We start from the raw sequence: 18,336 nt of genomic DNA, 5'->3' as shown, positions 1-18,336 counted from the left end.
ATCTTCGCTTCGGCTATAGTGAACATTAATTTTTCTGAAGCGTTTTAGCCATTCTTTCAAGGAAAAAAATATCATAAAAAATATTGTCTCAAAATCTATTTTAGAAACCCGTGTATATTTTGTAAACCAATTTTGTAATTTAAATTATAAACTATTTTTCTAACTTGGGTTGTGGTTTTGTATTCATTTTGTATATATTTGGGGTTTGGGTGTTGTAATTTTATTTTTGCAGTATAGATCAAGGAGTCAAGTGGAAGAAGAGCTAGATCTAGATTCTAGGCCCTTGAGGGTAAGATCTAGTCTATTGGAATTTTTCGCAAGGTTTCCACAGAAGAATTTTCAGAAAATCAAAGAGTTGAAACATAAAAAAAAATGGAGCAAGGGTTTCCAGCTTTGCAGGGCTTCTAGCCCCGGTTTTGCCTTCCTAGGCTTCAACATCAGCCTTTCTCCCCTTTTTGGTTTAGGGCCAAATTTTGTCCTTGCAATGGGGTTTTCAGGCTTTCGCCTCCCTCCTCTCCTCCTCGACCCTCCATCCAGCCTTCTCCTCCTCTCAGCCTCCCCTCTCTCAGCCTCCCTCCCTCTTGGCCCTCCTCCCTCAGCGTTCCTCCTTCCTTCAACCTCCCTTGGCCATCCTCTCCCTCTCTCCCTAAGTCGCAGCCCTCTAAGGACTTGTGGCTCAATTTCCTTGGCCCTTAGGCCATAGGCCATAGGCCTTAGGGATCTTCTTAGGCCGCTAAGCCCTCCATACCTCCAACGCTAGCTTCATTGAGCATAGCGTTGCCTCTTTGAGGCCTTATTCTTCATCCTCGGGACCCGATCTATGATCCTAGCCCTTTTATCCTTGCAAATTTGACTCCCTTAGCTTTGTTCTCCATTTTCTTGGCCTCTTTTGCCCTACATTGACCTAAAACCCTAATCTGAAGTTTTAAGGCTAAATACTTGGCAATTTTGCAAGCTTAAGGTCTCAAAATTCATATTTTTCAAGCGGCAACGTGATCACAAAATTTCAGCAAATTTCATTTGCGGGATCTTAAAGGCCTTGCGCCTAGGGTTTGACCTCTAAACCCTTGTTTTACTTCAATTTTATTACAGCATTCAAATCATTAATCTCTAAGCCCTAAAATCATTTTTACAACTTTTGGCCAGTAAGGCATCTCTAATTTGACCTAGATCAACATTTTAGCTTGCTGGAATTTACTGAATAATTGTAAAATTCAGGTCTGAAATATTTCTTAAGCATATATTTAACAAAGATCTGAAAATTTTGAAATTTCAATCTCCGACAGAATTTTACTATTTTTGGAAATATTAACGTTTGTCTTAAATATTTCTAGCTTGTTGATCTGTCATTGTTTCACTGTTGTAATAAAAATATCAATTCTGAAATTTGTTGAATCACACTTCCTAAAAGCCCTAAAAATTTGAAATTTTTGAGTTCTAGTCCATTTTTACTAGTTTTGGGCATATTGACCATCTATTTTTAGCATCTTTAGCTTGTAGATCTGTGGTTGTTTAGTGTTGTAAACTAAACAATCAGATCAGAAATATCACTTAATACATCATCATAAAGTGGGCTAAGCAAGTTAATTTATATTTGTTGGCCATTGAGAATTTTTATGTTTTATGTGTAAAGCAAATTTCATAATTTGAAGTGGTTTCCTGACTGCTGTTATAACGTTAATAAAGTCTAAATTTTCTGAATTTTTACTGCTGATATAAATTGTCATATATTTGAAATTAGTTTATCTCATCTACGCACTCAGAATCTGACATTGATCTTGGTGATTGACATAATATCTTGTGTTGATAATCATTGTTGGATAAGCCGGTTACTTGAGAATTACACTTGTATCTCTTAGCACTCATCTTGTTTAACAATGTATCACAACATTGTTAAGTACTCTTGCATTAAAACAAATTTCACGCAAGTACTTAAGTAACTTGAGCAATCTTAACTCAAGATAATCTCACCTATAATCTCTTGCATAAGCATACTAGATTTAGATTGCATTAATAATTTATCTCCTACATAACCTAGTTTGATAGAGATATAGGGCAACCCTTCCCACTTAGCTTGAGGGGTCTCGGCAACTCTTCGGTGCTTAACACGGTGACCTTGCAGTCATCAGAGCCCCCATCTCATTCCATAGGAGACAGCTAGAACGGGGTGGGCAGGTATCAGAGTGACAGCCCCCATCTAGAACATTGTCGCGGTACCTATACAATCCGGGCAACAACAGGATTGTTAGCATGTCCACCTTCTCCATTAATTGATTAAGTCGCTTGTTATGGTCATCAAGTCTTTTGGTAGTTTCCTCAAACTTGTCCCTTTGTAATATTTTTTTCATCATTAATGTTAACTTCTTTTGGCCCGCATTAAATTTTGTCTGCGGTTTTTCTGAATTGCCAAGACAAAATTGCACGCCATTGATGTCGTCTCTACAATGGCTAATGCCAATATGTAGTTCTTCACCATTCACAATTTTTCCCTTTTTCCTTGCGGAACTAATTTTTTCTCCTAACTAAATAATATTTTTTTGTTTAATTAAATATATTTTTTTAAATAATAATAATAATCATATACATTTCTTTTATAAAATAACTAACTATATAATAAATTATTTATATAACTTATTATAATGAAATAATAAATTATATAACATTACTATTATGTAATTAATTATATTTCACTCACGAGTCACAATGTTTGACTGCTCCACAATGATCCAAAGAGTTACGTCCTAGAAGACAACGTTAGACGATCGAGAACAAAGTGTATCGAAGGACATGAAGGTTGGGTTAAACGTTGGCAATCAAGGGACAAGGGAACATTGGACAGTAGCGTCAATGGTTTGGGGAGATACAACAAGATGAGCAGAAAATGGCATCGATGATCGGGAGAACATAACGACTGAGGAATACTAGGGTTGCGATGGTGATAATTATGTGCTCAACAGCTAGCGGAGAGATGGTCGGATGGAACAAAGAGGGGTCGACAAAGGAAACGAGAGCAGACAGGTGATCGAGGATCGAGTGCTTTGATACCACTGTAGCGAGGAAACCAGTATGCAAGAATGAATTATGTGTAGACTGGGTATGTATGTGTAAGTAGTAATTGTATTATAGAATAAAATCCTATGTTGCGGGGGAGCGCCCCCCCCCCCGAACCCGCTCCCGAATCGCGCTCCGGGCGAGAGCGCGCTCCCTCAAAAAAAATTGCGCTCCCTGGTCTGTTAGGAATCGATTTAGGGAGCGATCGCTCCGGCGCTCCTGGAGCGATTTTTAACGCCCGGGAGCGATTCGCGCGGGGGCGGGAGCAGGTCGGCGGAAAAAGATTCTGTTCCGCGGACCCAAAAAAAAAATATTTAAAAAAAAAAATTGGTTTTAAAAGGCCAATGGGCCAAAAAAATATTCATTGTTACTTCATTGAGCTTGAGTTTGGGGCTGGAGCAAGAGCAAAGGAGCGAGGAGCAAGTGCTGAGGAGCGAGGAGCAAGTGCCAAGGAGCGAGGAGCAAGCCTGCAGAGGTAAGTAACTTAGTAATTTAGTTAGTTTAGCTGGTTAGGTAGTAATTTAGTTAATTTAATTTAGCTTATTGAGTTTAAAAATCATGTATTTAAATTAAATTAATAAATTAAATTAATTAATCCCAATAAATTAAATGAATTTGCAGATTCAAGAATCAAAACCCTACAAACATCAAACACCATGGACCTGGCTATATTTCTTGGCATTTTCCTCTTCTTGGTCCCTTTTATGGTTATTATGGTGCTGGAGAGTAGGAAACGGAGGGGCCAGCCCCAAACTGAAGAGGGGGATGAAGAAGCCGGAGAAAGTCAAATGGGTTAAAACCCCGGTGAGGAGGAGCTGGAGGAGGGTGAACATGACCCTCAAAAAACTAAACAAGACCAAACTCCATTGTGGAAATATGTTAACAGGGCTGAAACAGGGAGAGGGGATGGAACCACTAAATTTCATTGCCCCCATTGCAACACTGATTACACAGGTTCATACACCTGTGCTAGAAGACACCTCTGCGGGAAAAGGCCATGGGATGGAGAGAAACAAATAGGAATCAAAACTTGTACAGCGGTGTCAGCAGCGGAGAGAGCCAAATACATAAGGGAAGAGGAGGAAGCCCAATACAGAACAAAAAAATCAAGGGGTTTCTTTGAACCAAGCTCACAATCACAAAGAACTCCTTCAGCATCCTCCCAAGGCAGTGGATATGGACATGGAGGCACAGGGTCATCATCTTTAAGGCGTAGAACCATATCAGATTTCCTTGATGAGGGGTGTAGGAATGATGTGGATTCAAAAGTTTACAGGTTTCTCTATGCATGTGGGATACCATTCAATGTTCTTCGCTCACCTTATTGGCACGAAATGGTTTCTGCCATAACTGATGCCCCTAAAGGATACAAGAGCCCTGGGTATGACAAGGCAAGAACCGTTGGCCTTGATCATGAAAAAGCAAAAAAATCACATTCTTTGAATAAAATGACAAGTTCTTGGACTGACCATGGGGTGTCCATTGTATCTGATGGATGGACAAATGTAAAAGGCAAGCCATTGATAAGTGTTCTTGTTGTGTCTGTTAGTGGTCCCATCTTTCTAGCTGCACATGATTACTCAGACAAGTTCAAGACCGCCATCAACATTGCAGAAGCATTACTTGAAACAATTGAGCGTATTGGCCCATACAATGTCATCCAAGTCATCACTGATAATGCTCCTAATTGTAAGGCAGCGGGAGCAATTATTGAGGATAAATACCCCAACATATTTTGGTCTGGATGTTTGGTTCACACATTGAACCTTCTGTTGCATGATATTGTCAAAAACAAAAATGAACAATACCAATGGATTGGTAATCTGTACAAGAAAGGCAAACAAATGATAAAATTTATCACAAATCCTAGCAATACCCATGGCCTTTTCCGCAGTCACTCGAGATTGGAGTTGCTGAAGATTGCGAAGACTAGATTTGGTAGCTATTACCTCACCTTCAGGCGCTTTTTGAAGGTAAGAGAGGCATTAGCTAGCATGGTATCAAGTCCACATTGGCAGGTATTAAAGGAAAGGGCTACAAATGTAGCTGACATGGCAGGTTTTGAAATGGTGGAGGAGGCCGCTCTTGATGGGCAGTTTTGGACAAGTGTGAGGCAGGTATTGGATTTCACCAAGCCAATTTATCACATGATTTAGTTTGCAGATACAGACAAACCAGTGATTGGCGAGGTGTATGAGCAAATGGATACCATGTTGGGGGAAATAAAAGACATTTTTCATAATAGAGATCCCAACTTGTACAAACTGATTCATGATTGTGTGTGTGAATGGTGGAATAGGCTTAACCTTCCACTACATTGCTTGGCGTATATCCTTACGCCAAAATACTACTCTACATCTTGGTTGGGCCAACCTGCAGCAGGGGGTGGAGTTAGGACCAAACCCCATTTAGATCCAGAGGTAACTAAAGGATATTTGGAAGCATTAGAAAAGTTGGTACCTGACAGGGAGGAATGTGCAGCTGTGCGCCTTGAAATAGGCAGATACTTCAGTGGCACTGGTTTGTATGGTAACTTCCATGCAATGGACGACAAAGATAAATTTGAATCTCTCACATGGTGGGAAACATATGGCGGCCATGGACTTTTGCCAAAATTGGCAAAAAAAGTTCTTTCACAGGTTGTAAATTCTTCTTCTGCAGAGAGTTGTTGGAGCACCTACAACTATATACATAATGTGAAAAGAAACAGACTCAATGAAAACCGAGCAAAAAGCTTGGTTTATGTGCACTACAACTTGAGGTTGTTGAGTCATTACTGTGATTGGGCTAATGAGGATCCCACATATAAAATTTGGGACAATCACCCAGAGGATGACAATTTGGAGGATGGCATTGTTCTTCTGTGATTCCCAGTCTTGTACATATTGAAGAACTAGAAGAGGAACTTGTAAGGGATGAAAATGAAGCAGCTGCAGCAGCCATGCCACCTCCACCTCCACCTCCACCATCCAATAGCAATGCTCGAGGTCTGAGTCTTGTTCCTTTGCTGTCGCCACCTCCATCTACACCCTCCCGTGGAGGTTCTAGTTCTAGTCGTCGGTCTGTGCAGGAGACTCCTAGAAGACCACCACGACCTGCTTATACTCCTGGAGACTCTCGTGGCAAGGGCCACATGTAGATTTACAGTTTACTTGTCTTTTTTAGTTTCTATTAGACTTTAGTTTTCATAACTGTTGAGTTTTGAGTCCTTGACTCTTGACTCTTGACTCTTTCATATCATAATGATATTTTTTGTAAACATTGTATCACTGTGACAATGAAAATTTGAAGTTTGAAGTTGGGCCTTGGCAATTATAACTCATTGGTAATGATTGTGAATTATGAATATGATGCTTTGTGAAAGACTAAAGTTGTTTCATTTCATCTCATTATTCATGTTTCATTTTATAAATTTTTAACATTTCATATCATGTTAACAGTGAGAAGTTAGGACTTAGAAATATCTTCGATATTACTTCTTGTAATGGTTAAACTTAGCTTACAAGTACAACTTTGGTGATCAATGATGATAAATGATTCTGAAAGCTTGAAGTTGAATCTTTAAGATTGAATTTGATGAATCATGATTTATAAGACTCAATATGTTGCAGTTGTAATATGTATTTTACTAACTTGTGGACATGGTTGATGACGATTATAATTTCTAGATGATTGATGTGATATGGTTCAATGATCAATCTATGTTTTTTTATGTCTAATTCATCATTCTACATGTTTTTGTTAACATATATGTATCAAAAATTAAAAAATATAAAAAATATATATATTTTTAAAAAATCGCTCCCAGATTCGCTCCCAAACCGGGAGCTTCTGAAAATGGTCGCTCCCGCTCCCAAGTAACATTGATAAAATCTAAATGGTGATTACAACTCTTTGTGGCGGTGTGGCTATATAGCCATTCACTGGCCACGAAGATGAGTGGTCACATCTTTTGACCTATAACCCTTCATTATTAATGGGACATTAATTAATTAATTATTATAATATTATTAGTTTAATGTTATTTTCATTACCTTTGGATCTGTATAGGTGTCTTTGTCATCAATATCACCCTCTAAGCATTAACATAAGATAAAAAAAAAGTATAAAATATCAAGTCAAGATTTTGTTTGAGTGATGCATACATTTTTAGGAGGGTCATGATAGAAGAGTTCGACAACCAATGTCACTAACATCAAGGTACATAGAGGGATTGGTGCTCTTGATTAAATATGAGTTTCATACCCTAACACATAACAAAATCCAATGGAAACATTGCAATCCCCACAATCCTGAAATCCTTCAAAACTGATAAGTCTGTTGGATTTTGAATGAAATCTAAAATTCTATTGTTTCCATATGAAATTCAATGAGGTCTGAACCACTCTCAAACATCCTGTGTCATTTCATGGTAATGTTAAAAATTTAAGTAGAAGTGACCCTTTTACTTAAAGAATTTAACAATTCAATGAATCGCATATCAATACTAGGGCCATAGGCTTGATCATTAGGCCGCCCCACTCAAAACTTATTTGTTTCTTTGAAAAAAAATTGGATTTGGAATATCACTGCAACAACAAAAAATTGCAAAAAGACTAAACGCTCCCAAAAAACCAAGGAGGGTTTTTTATGCCGGTAGCGCGCTCCTGACTACCTCTTGGGGCGTGAATTGGGAGCGAGGGCATGTGGGGGAGGGGGGTGGAGTGCTCCCCCACAACCATGGTTCAGAGGTTGAAATTTTCACTGGATAGAGATATGACTGTGTGAAGTTTTATCTGGTCCATTGCTTCAGTGTAAAGAGCACACCTGAAGAGCTACAAAAGGAAAGAGATAAGTATATCTCTTATTGTTATTTTGTTGTAAAAATTTCCTAAACAAGCAAAATAAAACTCCTCCTTAGAAGACTGGTTTTCTCCAACAGTGGGGTTTTTCCAGGGTCAAGTTAGACCAAAAATTAATTGCGTCACTGTGTGTATTAAATGTGTTAGCTTGCTAATATACTATATTTCTTATATCAGCTGAACAGAGAAATGGTAGAGGCAGCTAGTATGTGTTTCAATTAAATTTGCATTTTAAAACTGTTATATCAGATTTCTAGTTTGGAGACTGTGGGAATGAAATACATGCAAAAAACTTGAAACCTGTGTGAGCTGCCAGCGCTAAATTTTTCTACAGCATGAGGTAGTGCATTAGGGTTAGGAAGCCCTAAAACAAGAAGGAAAATTCAAGGGGATGGCCCTAGCAAAAAGAACAGATTTGTGGGTTCTATATATCGTTTAGTCACCCTAAAACCATAAAAGCACTAAACCTTAATTTAGGATATATCAAGTACAAACCTATAAATAATGGAGAGTTATCATTTGCCAAAGGGTGTGGAGTGTGTGAAGAAGAGAAAGGGGACTTTGCTGAAGATCTAGTTTAAGTGAAGAAGTACAAGGGCACTTTCAAGTTAGGGTTTACCATCTTTCTTTGTATTTTCATGGGTCAGTTTGAAAAGTTCCTGTGACATTGGTCAATTGACAAATATTTTAGGTGGAAGAGTAATACTCTAGTCTTCCATCAAAGATAAGGATGCTAACAGTACCACTTATGATTTTCATCAGATAAGGGCATTCAATAACCACAATGTGCCATATAGTAAGCAACATGTTTGTTGGCATTGGCCTAGTGACAATCACTGATAGACAAAATACTAACACTTAATTTTTCCATCAAAGATAATGGTGTTGATTAGATAATGCATTGTATCATCAAAAATAATGGTGTTGATTAGATAATGATAAGGGTGTTGATTAGATAATGCATTGTATAGTAAAACTTAAATCTTCCATCCAAGATAAGAGTTGTAAGTGAAACACTAACATAATCCCTTTTAGTTTGTAGGGTTGGAAATAGCAGCCATTTTTATCACAATTCTTTTTCAAAGACATAACAGCCCAACATGTGCTCCAACAGTGTTCCACGGGGACCCATCCCCCATCATGGGGGGCGTGGCCCCGATGTTTGCCACACTTCGGAGATAGGGGGAGCCTGGAGAAACATTTTCTCATTTCCCTCTTTAGGGGAAGACTCTAGGAAATGCCTAGGAAAATGTTTCCATAGTGTGGGGTGTTGAAGAATCTAGGGCATCTAGGTTATAGTGAGATTCTCCTGACGATGATAAACTATTTGTGAAGTGCTTTTACTTTTCTTAATAGCACAATCTTCTCTTATCACTATTAGTGTGTGTTCTATTACTTCATCAAACAATTACCAAAACAAAAAGAGACAAGAACACAAGATGTTGGCTCTCAACTAGGGAAAAACCTCTCTCTTCTAGAGAGGAAAACCCCTTCTGCAAATTTCTCTTATTGAAGCTTTAATTGACAAATGTGAAACCCTAGACACTTGAAAAGTAGATCCTCCAAGCACAAGACATAGTCTCTCTTTCTTCGTCCTTCAATTGATGCCTTCTTCTGGGTTGCACCTTGATCACTTCCTTCACACTTCTTCCGGCAACTAGCAGTTCTTTTTCTAGCAACTGTAGAAACCCTAGGTCTCCTTAGAGAACTCTTCTTTGGTGTCCTTCTACCTTGCTTGGCAATTCTCCTTCTCCTTGATACTTAGGCTAGAGAAAGAGGCCTTTCTTGGGGTATGTCCTTGAGGTTATAGGCTGATCCTCTTAACCCTTACTGCTGCTATGATATCTGTGCACGTGTGGCTGATCTAGGGCCTGAAATAAACCCTTTCACTTGCTCCTTTCCTTCGCTAGGTGTGGGACCTCCTTCACTTGAGATGGAGGCCTCTTTGAAGCCTCTTTTCCACCCAATTGAAACTTCTTGTAGAGCTGATTTTCCTGACTTGTTGCAGCAGTAGAATGTCCTCTCTTACCTATGCACATGCGACAGACAAGAGCCCTAAAACAGTCCCAAAAACTCAGATTTATTTCTTCTCTTTTTCGCTGCCCTAGAATCACTTCCATGCTCCTTTTCATACCTCTTTTTCATCCTCTCTTCTTCGCTGATTTCAGAGATGAGTATTCATGTGTTTGTGATGTCGAACTGCCCTATATATAGGAGTTTGCCCCTCCTTTTAGGCCAACTTGATCAACTGGTGCGGTCGACTTGACATTTGTGCATAAAAATTCATTTCTTGAGCCGACTTGAAGAGGAGACTTGTCTTTGCTTTGGAGGATCACTCTAAACATATTTCTTTGACTCTAATACATATTTTTACATAGTGTAACATGCCCACATGGGTCTTCAATAATTACATTGACTCTTTGACTTTCCTAGAGGCACTTAAACATGTGCTTGACCTATTGAATGGACAAGAAATCCATTCGTGATAATGACAAAAATAATAATTATTTTCTTTTACAAGTACAAAGATCAAAATTACATTTATGAAGACCGAACCTAGTTACACTTTCTTCAACATAGTGGGGGGGCGTGGCCCCGATGTTTGTCACACTTCGGGATGGGGGGAGCCTGGAGAAACATTTTCCCATGTCCCTCTTTAGGGGAAGACTCTGGGAAACACATAGGAAAATGTTTCCATAGTGTGGGCGATGTGTTTCCCCAAAAGGGGGACATTTTGCCTGCCCCCTCCCCCAAAAGGGGGGCACCTTGGCACTCCCCCCTCAAATTTTTTGTCTAACAACACATAAAGATAGAATAAAAATAAGGGATAGAGGTTTGAGGAGTCTAGGAACCCTCTAATTAGCAATAACTAAAAGGATAGAAAAGGTAAGATAAAGGAGAATGACACTTTTATTACTTGAATTGTTAACATTACTATTAATTGGCTCACGATGTTTGATAGTAGTTCCAACCTTATCAGACTTCATATGGAGAAAGTAGAATTTCCTATCCCATTCAAAATTCAGCAAACTAAACAATTTTCAAGATTTCAGGAATGGCAAGATTATAGCATTTCAATTGGATTGCATAATGATGAATTTGCATGGCATGAATTGTTTGCTGAAAATGGTTGTTATTGATGTCAAAGGTTGTCCAAATGAAAGAGAAAGTTACATTGTCAAATAGCATATTTGAAGACCTTTCCAACGATATATCGCAAGCCTTCTGGAAATATTGATTTTGGAGTTTTAATGCCCCATTTAGATACCCTATCTTTGAATGCATTTTTATGTTAGTTACCTAGCTCAAATGGGAGCATAATATATCTGGTGGGAAAGCTTATTCTGGGACCTTTCCAATGGTATGTAGCACTCCCTCTAACTCCTCACAGTTGAGGAGAAATAGTTTTTGGAATATTCATTATACATTCTACCAGTTGCACGAGTCAACCAAGCTAGTGGACAAGTTGACCCAGCCAATGGACAAGTCAACCTAGTTTAGACCCCAAATGAACTATAAATAGAAGTGTGGAGGAGCATTTATTGCCACTGGATCAAGCCAATTCGAGTTTGTCTAAGCAAGCGAAGGAGCAATTATGAGGTTCATATCTCATGAACCAAGTGAAGTGAAGCCGAGTTGGAGAGGGTTTATGTGGAAAGGATCCTTGGCACATTTCCGGAAGGGTTTTTGGCACTCTTTGGGAAGGTTTTTGGTCCTGGTTAAAAGGCAAGTTGCAAAGCCGTTCTAGAGGCCAATTTTTAGCATTGTTGAAAGCGAGGTTTAGCCTTGTTGAAGGTCAAACTTTAGGCTTGTTGAGATCAAGTTTCAAGTTTGTTTGAGGGTTAAATTTTGGTAATTGAAGACCAATTTCAGCCCTAGTTTGAAGGCCAAGTCCTAGAGCGTTGAAGGCCAAATTCAAGTCTAGTTTGAGGGCCAAATTCTATGCATTGAAGGCCAAGTCCAGGTTTGGTTTGAAGGCTGGTTTCTAGTGTTCTGAAGACAAAGTTTAAGCTTGGTTTGTGGCCGAAGTTGGAATCCTGTTATAGACCAAGTTCTGGTCTGATTATTGAGGTGACCAAGTTTTGTTGAATTGTTGTAGGGATCTTTAGATACCGAGTTTGGTTGGCTAAGGCAATGTTAAGGGAGTTATTAGTTGAAGACTTGAAGTAGTTGTGATGTTAAGGTGATGATAGGACCAAGCCCTATTGTGGACAGAGGTGCAGTAAGAATAGGGCTATCGTGGACAACTTTTGTGTTAGGCCTGTGGGTTGTGTTACCCCTCAAACTAGCAAGGGCTCTAAGGGGGATCCCTAAAGGACAAATGCTAGACCAATGACAATAAATGGATACCTAGCCCACTGTCACCTCAGCTAAGGCTCCCTTCTATTTACGGACTTTCACCTATGGGAGGAAACCCGCAATATTATGGAGTCATCGATGAAGGATAAGTCAATGAATGGATGTGGAGTGACCCAAATGATTCCCTTTCCAGAAGAGGTTGAAGGATAGATCTTGCTTGCTTTATAAGCAAGGTACAATAACTTCTAGGAGAGGAATGAGAGGATTTGAGGGGTAGGTTTAGGCGAGATGATTCGTGAAAGAGTTTCTCAATCCCTAAAATCCTTGTTGAAATTGGTATCGCAGATGGTGCTTGAAGAATTGTCTTTTCAAAGGAACAGGACCACACAGGACAAAATGGACCCAATCTACAGTATGAGAAAAGAGTATAGCAACCAATGATGTTCTTACCCTAAACAAAGTGGGGAAAGGATCAAAGAAAGAATTTTCACTTAAAGGCATTGATTTGATCCTATGACATACTAGCCTTGGGGATGTCAGGGCAAAGTTTAATCTCGGAGCTAAGGCTTGTATTTTCTCACAACTCCAATGTTGGAATGGCTTTAAAATTGGAGGAGACCTTGAGGAAACACCAGCGCAAGTGACCCTAGGAGATCGAACTTTTTGAATGGCTAGCTTATCAAGAAATTGATGCCCTACGTGCCCCAACTTGGTTAGACCTAGGAGAAGGTGAAAGGATATGTTTTTTGGTGACCAGCACTTGGTAGATCAGTGCCTTAGTCTTGGGAGAATAGAGACTATGATGAATATGAGTGAGGATTCTTGGTTCCTAGTCAAAGAGGCCTCAAGACCACTCCGTTAGCCTTCTAGGTTAAGGAGAAGCAATCTTGCAGCTTTTATACTTCGATGTGCAAAGGAGATGGCTTATCAAGGTCAATTCTTTAATAGAATTACCCCTAGGAGATTTCGTTCATATTACATGGCCCATACATTAAGAGATGTTATAATAGACACAAAACTTTAACCAACAATTGCATGCAGCAATCAGCGCTAGAAATAGTGAAAATCCCAATCCAATGTATATGAAAAAGTAAAACAAGAATAACATTAAAAGTGTGTGCTTACATGTAACAAAGTATATCCAACCTTCCACAATTGACAAAAGAGAAGCTCCAAGATATGATAGACCAATATCCACACATCAAAATTCATTCATAAAGGTCCAATTCATCCACTAGAAAAAGTGTGAAATTCTCAAGAGAGATAAGAGATACAATCCAAAGTGATGATGAGCAAATGAGCTCATCTCACTTGTATTTATACAAAACTTAGGAGTTCGAATTAGCCTCCTTGGCCTATATAAGCCCCAAAAATAAAATAATGTTCTAATAATCTAACTTTTGGTGACAAGCCCACCAAAATAGCTCATAAATGAAAGAATGATCAAGAGGTCAAATAATAAGCTATGCATGTCATAGGGCCCTCTAAGAGGCCTAATGAGGTCCATGGGTGCCATAATGAAGAGTACGATCCTCAAAAGCAGTGGACAAGGTGTTGGCCCTTGTAATAACCTGTGGTGCTCCAAATGAGATGTGGGGGCACACAAGTGTCCTCGTGGGTCTCCAAAAAAATCGAAGATGCCTGTAGATCGCCTGCAAGGGCTAGGATGATGGTATAGGTGTTGATTTGTGTAGCTTGGGAGGTGCTCCAAGCCCTAGGATCCAAGGTTTGGAGGGCAAAGCACCACAAGGGCAGCTTGTGGGCTTGGAACCCAAGTATGGGGTTTTGCACCCATCAAGATTTGGGTCAAAACTATGATGAATTTGAGCTTGGGAAATTTTGAGGTGATAGAGCTTGGCAAGCCAATTCCAACACTCCAAAGATCACTCAAATCAGAGCTCTAGAAGCGAAGTTATGAATTTTTGAAGTTGACTAGTAATTATTAGTTTTCAAGTCATGTAGGCTTGATGTAAAATTCGTTCAATAGATGGGTCTCTTCATGAATTCGTGGAGTCATTTTATATATAAATATGAGGTGTATTGGAGTCATTTAGGCATCCATAGTGTGCAACACATATACATCAAAGACAAACTCGTGGGAGAGAGAATACTCTGATTGAAGGGACACGTGGAGGTTAGGGTTGTTTCTAAGGGTCTGTTTGGAGGTAGAGTTTGTTGGAAGGGAGGCCGAGGTAGCTCCCTAAAGCGCTGAGGCAGAGGTAAGTGTTTCCGAGTCTATTTGAGGTATTGTTTTGGGGGTAGATCTTCATCACCTTGTTGGTCGTAAGCTACAGGTTTATTGTGGGTTAGGCCACATTTAATGAAGGTTGTTTGAGGGTTGGTTAGTGGTTGTTGGAGCTTGCAAAATATGCCCTAACTAGTGACAGTCAAAGGCAGCATGAGGACAACAGACTTGGAGCAGAAATTGATTTGTGTTGGGTCAAAGCATTAACCAGAATTGCATCATGGTTGCAGCAACCTGTTGGTGCCATGTGGATGACATTCTGTGGTGGTGAAATGTTTTCCTAGGAGCATAATTGATAGTGACGTGATTGGGTAATATTGATCTGATTAGAGGGCAGTGTGTTGGGTACCTAAAGTAGCCCTAGAGAAGCAAACAAGGACATTATTTGTGCGTGATTGGGTGAAGGATTGCAGCCTTATGAGTAGCTCTTTGATGGACGAAAGAGGCTACTAAAAGGCAAATTGGAGCTCATGTATTGGCCAGCCTAGAGAGTAATTTGATGAGCCCGTGTACATGCAGCGAAAGTGACTTGCAACATTGTTAGGAGGCAGCCCTCTTAGAGTCTCAATGTATAGTGGCCTTGATGGACTAAGGCACTACTAGTGAGCAATACGAGAGCGGAGGACAGACAGGACAAGATATAACATCGAAGTTGCACAACAAAGATTGTCATTGTATCTTGTATACCATAGACTATTGTATTATTCATATTTGGTTTAATATAACGAAGATTGGGACTATACATCTTGTACAATTTTGTTAAAAATCGTGTATATCTGTGCATATGTGATTTACTGTTTTATATTTTTGTTGTGCAAAGTAGTTTATGGTTGAGATTCTTGATTTGGTAGCATCAATGATTTTAAGACTCTAACCTAGACCCAAGGTCGTCGACATTCAATAGTAGGTGGTGCCACATCATCGTCCAAGTCCTGGATCATCTGCCAAGTGTATGGTGTAAGTCTGGGGCTAGCTGGGCATGATGGATCAAGTGCATCTTCCTCGTCCAATAAGTGAACCACGAGGAATCTCTGAATGGTTGTGGGGATCCATGGAGTGCAATCTGTTGTTGTGGAGGCCCATGGCTCTCAACGCACACCCTACATGTGTCAATGTAGCCCTCTGGAGGATTAGGGCACCATACACGGAGACCAAACCCAAGATGGAAACCATCTGTAATCCTGCATAAGATCCAATGCGTCCCCTGGATTTCTAGTAAAACAAGTTATTAGAGAAATCGAGTAAATAAGCTTACCAGTCATGGGCCACAGGTGGGGAATTCATAATGGCCTACCCTTCCATAATGGGCTTCCAGATGTGCCAATGTCTCCTAAACTCCAAATGGGGTTAACCAATAATCCCATTGGGTGGTTTCTACTTCTAAAGGGGATAATATAGTCAAGGTACATCCTTCAGAAGGTGGTGGCATGTGACAAACGAGTGAATAAAGTAGGGGATGAGAAGGGGCAGCCCTGGGTCACATGCTGGGCTACAAGGGTAGCTAATAAGAGGGAAGCCCACACTTGGGTTTATAATGTATAGGAGGGAGCAATCGTGGTACATATGGTGCCCTGGCCTTGATTTTTCCACCCTTCTTTATATGTCTTTTGCCTTTTTATGATTTTCTTCGATTAACTGCTAGGGGCTCAAGGGGTAAGAGCATGATGTATCAGATATAGCAGTGAATACCCCCTTTTTAAGGTAGGGCGATTCATTGCCCACCAGGAGTTGGGACAATCATGGATTCCCATATGATGAAGGAGGCTCATAGAACTTGTAGGAACCAAGGTGATGGCCATGATGATGGGGTAGAGCTCATGTATTGGCTTTTGCCCACGTGCTAAATGTGTTTGTCCAACCATCTTTTGTATTTTGTGGTACATTTTCCTATTGAATGTGGCCAAATATGCTTTTACCTTTCTTTTTAGCTGCATCAACCTCCAGGCTTCATTCCAAGCCATGACCCAAGGTGTGGACAAGGGGACGGGGCAAGCTAACCCTATGTGGGCCCAGTGGAGGAATGTGGACCCAGGTGGGGAAAATGATGAATGGGGTAGTAATGAGTGGAAAGAGGGTAATATAAGCAGATAAGGGAGCGGGACCACGCAACCAAAATTGGGGTTTCCCATGAATTACCATCCCTAGAGCCAAATGGTCAATAAAAGAGATCCCACTAGACTAGAATCCAAGGTTAATACCCAAAAAGAGTCTTAGGGGACAAGAGCACAGACGTAAGCCATTCTTTCCCTTAAATCCCACCCATTAATCCATGCCCAGAAGTGTCCATGACAAGCAAACTACAATATTCAATTACCAAATGACAAGGCAAACCTTTAGGTTCGAGGGGGGGGCACCTTCAAACATACAATCATGGAAAATGGGCGAGAGACCACATGGTTGGCTCAGGTAGCAAAGAAATGGCACAATGAGCTAGCTAGTGGCTGCCGGCTGAGGACCATCTTGGAGAAAAAAAATCTCCTAGGGATATCACCCACAAAATGGTGGGTAACAGACTGCACAAGGTGAGTGTTTAGTGCAAAGGTTGATAGGCTGCAGGGAGCAAACCTTCAAGGTTGTAAACACTTGTATGATTCCAAGTTTGTTGAAAAGCCTTATATAATAGAAAGAAATCTATAGCATTAAGTAAAAGCTTCCAAGTCAAAAGTCCTTCTCTTTGAACATATAATAAACCTAAATACTGGCAGTTGAACAATGAATAGCAAGAGTTGAGGAAGTTAAAGTGCCAAGTGGGAAAACCTATTTTTGATCAAATACAAAGAATTGACGCGTGGAAAATCAAGTTTAAAGATTCAATTCAAGAATCCTTGTTGAAGAGCAGAAAGTTAAGGTGTATAGGTCAACTGGCTATGATCAATCTTGAAGGAAATATCCTTAGGGTTGCATGGTTAGATGACAACTCACTGAAGAATTGTTGAGGACCAAAGGTTATTGATGACAGATCCAAAGAACAACTTGAAGACGTTTGTTGGTGCCTACAATTTGTTGATTTGGTGCTCAACTAGGTGGGTGGGAATTGGTGTCTCCTGCAAGTTGGTGCCTACATTTGTTGAGTTGGTGTTAGGATAGAGGAATGAAATATCTTGTAGGTTGTTGCCTACGAAGGTTGTAAGTTGGTGCTTACTTTGTACGAGGATGCTTATAAAATATTTACAAAGAAAAGTTGTGTAAGTGTTTCCTACGTAAAGATCTACATTTCATGATTTATGTGCATCAAATGTTATAAAAGATAAAAATAGTTAAAAATAATGAAATATTGATTCACTCTCCTCTCAATATTTCAAACATTGTTATTGTTGGGATTCTATCACTATTATTTTTATATATTACAATTTGAGATATGGACCGCTATATTAGTGACTCCAATGTCCCCCCATCCCCCTTGAATATTCTTAAAATTTGGGGGTGCTCCCACACATCCCCCTTGTGCATCTCTCCGCTCCCATGCTCCCCCATCCCAGAAACTTAGTAGAACATAATTATCCAATGAATGTCCATGATGTTCATAATGCTATACCTTAACAAGTGATGGTCTAAGTCATGTGACACTAAAACATAGGGACATGGGACATGAAAATACATACATGCATATATCTTAATTTTACAAAAATACAATAGAGATGTAGAGGTGTAAATTGTCTGAATGTTTAGAGAATAGAACTACAATCCATAAAACACAAGAATACACCATAGATCCTACATATAGAACCATGAATTGTAGCTTTTCATTAATCATCATCAAAATATATCATACAAATAGATGATCGATGGAATTGCAAATGGAAAATACTAAAAAGGATAGAAGAATCTCAAGCTTCTCTGCCTCCTCCAACACATCCAGTCCAAGTGGTGCATCAGTGGGTGTGGTGGATGACCCCTCAA

The 18,336-nt window shown here is 39.7% G+C and overlaps 1 protein-coding gene across 4 annotated transcripts in view; it reads right to left on the bottom strand.

Annotated features, from left to right (window-relative positions):
• Positions 1-18,336, bottom strand: part of LOC149228449 (exportin-4 protein) — a 408,868-nt gene that overhangs the window by 202,298 nt on the left and 188,234 nt on the right. The window lies entirely within an intron of this gene.

This window comes from Pinus tabuliformis, chromosome J (genome assembly GCF_031772625.1).
Source record: "Pinus tabuliformis cultivar Carrire ecotype Pingquan chromosome J, CPIR1, whole genome shotgun sequence".
In the NCBI taxonomy this organism is placed as follows: domain Eukaryota; kingdom Viridiplantae; phylum Streptophyta; class Pinopsida; order Pinales; family Pinaceae; genus Pinus; species Pinus tabuliformis.
Note: the sequence above shows the minus strand (reverse complement) of the source record. Positions and strands in the feature narration are given on the sequence as shown.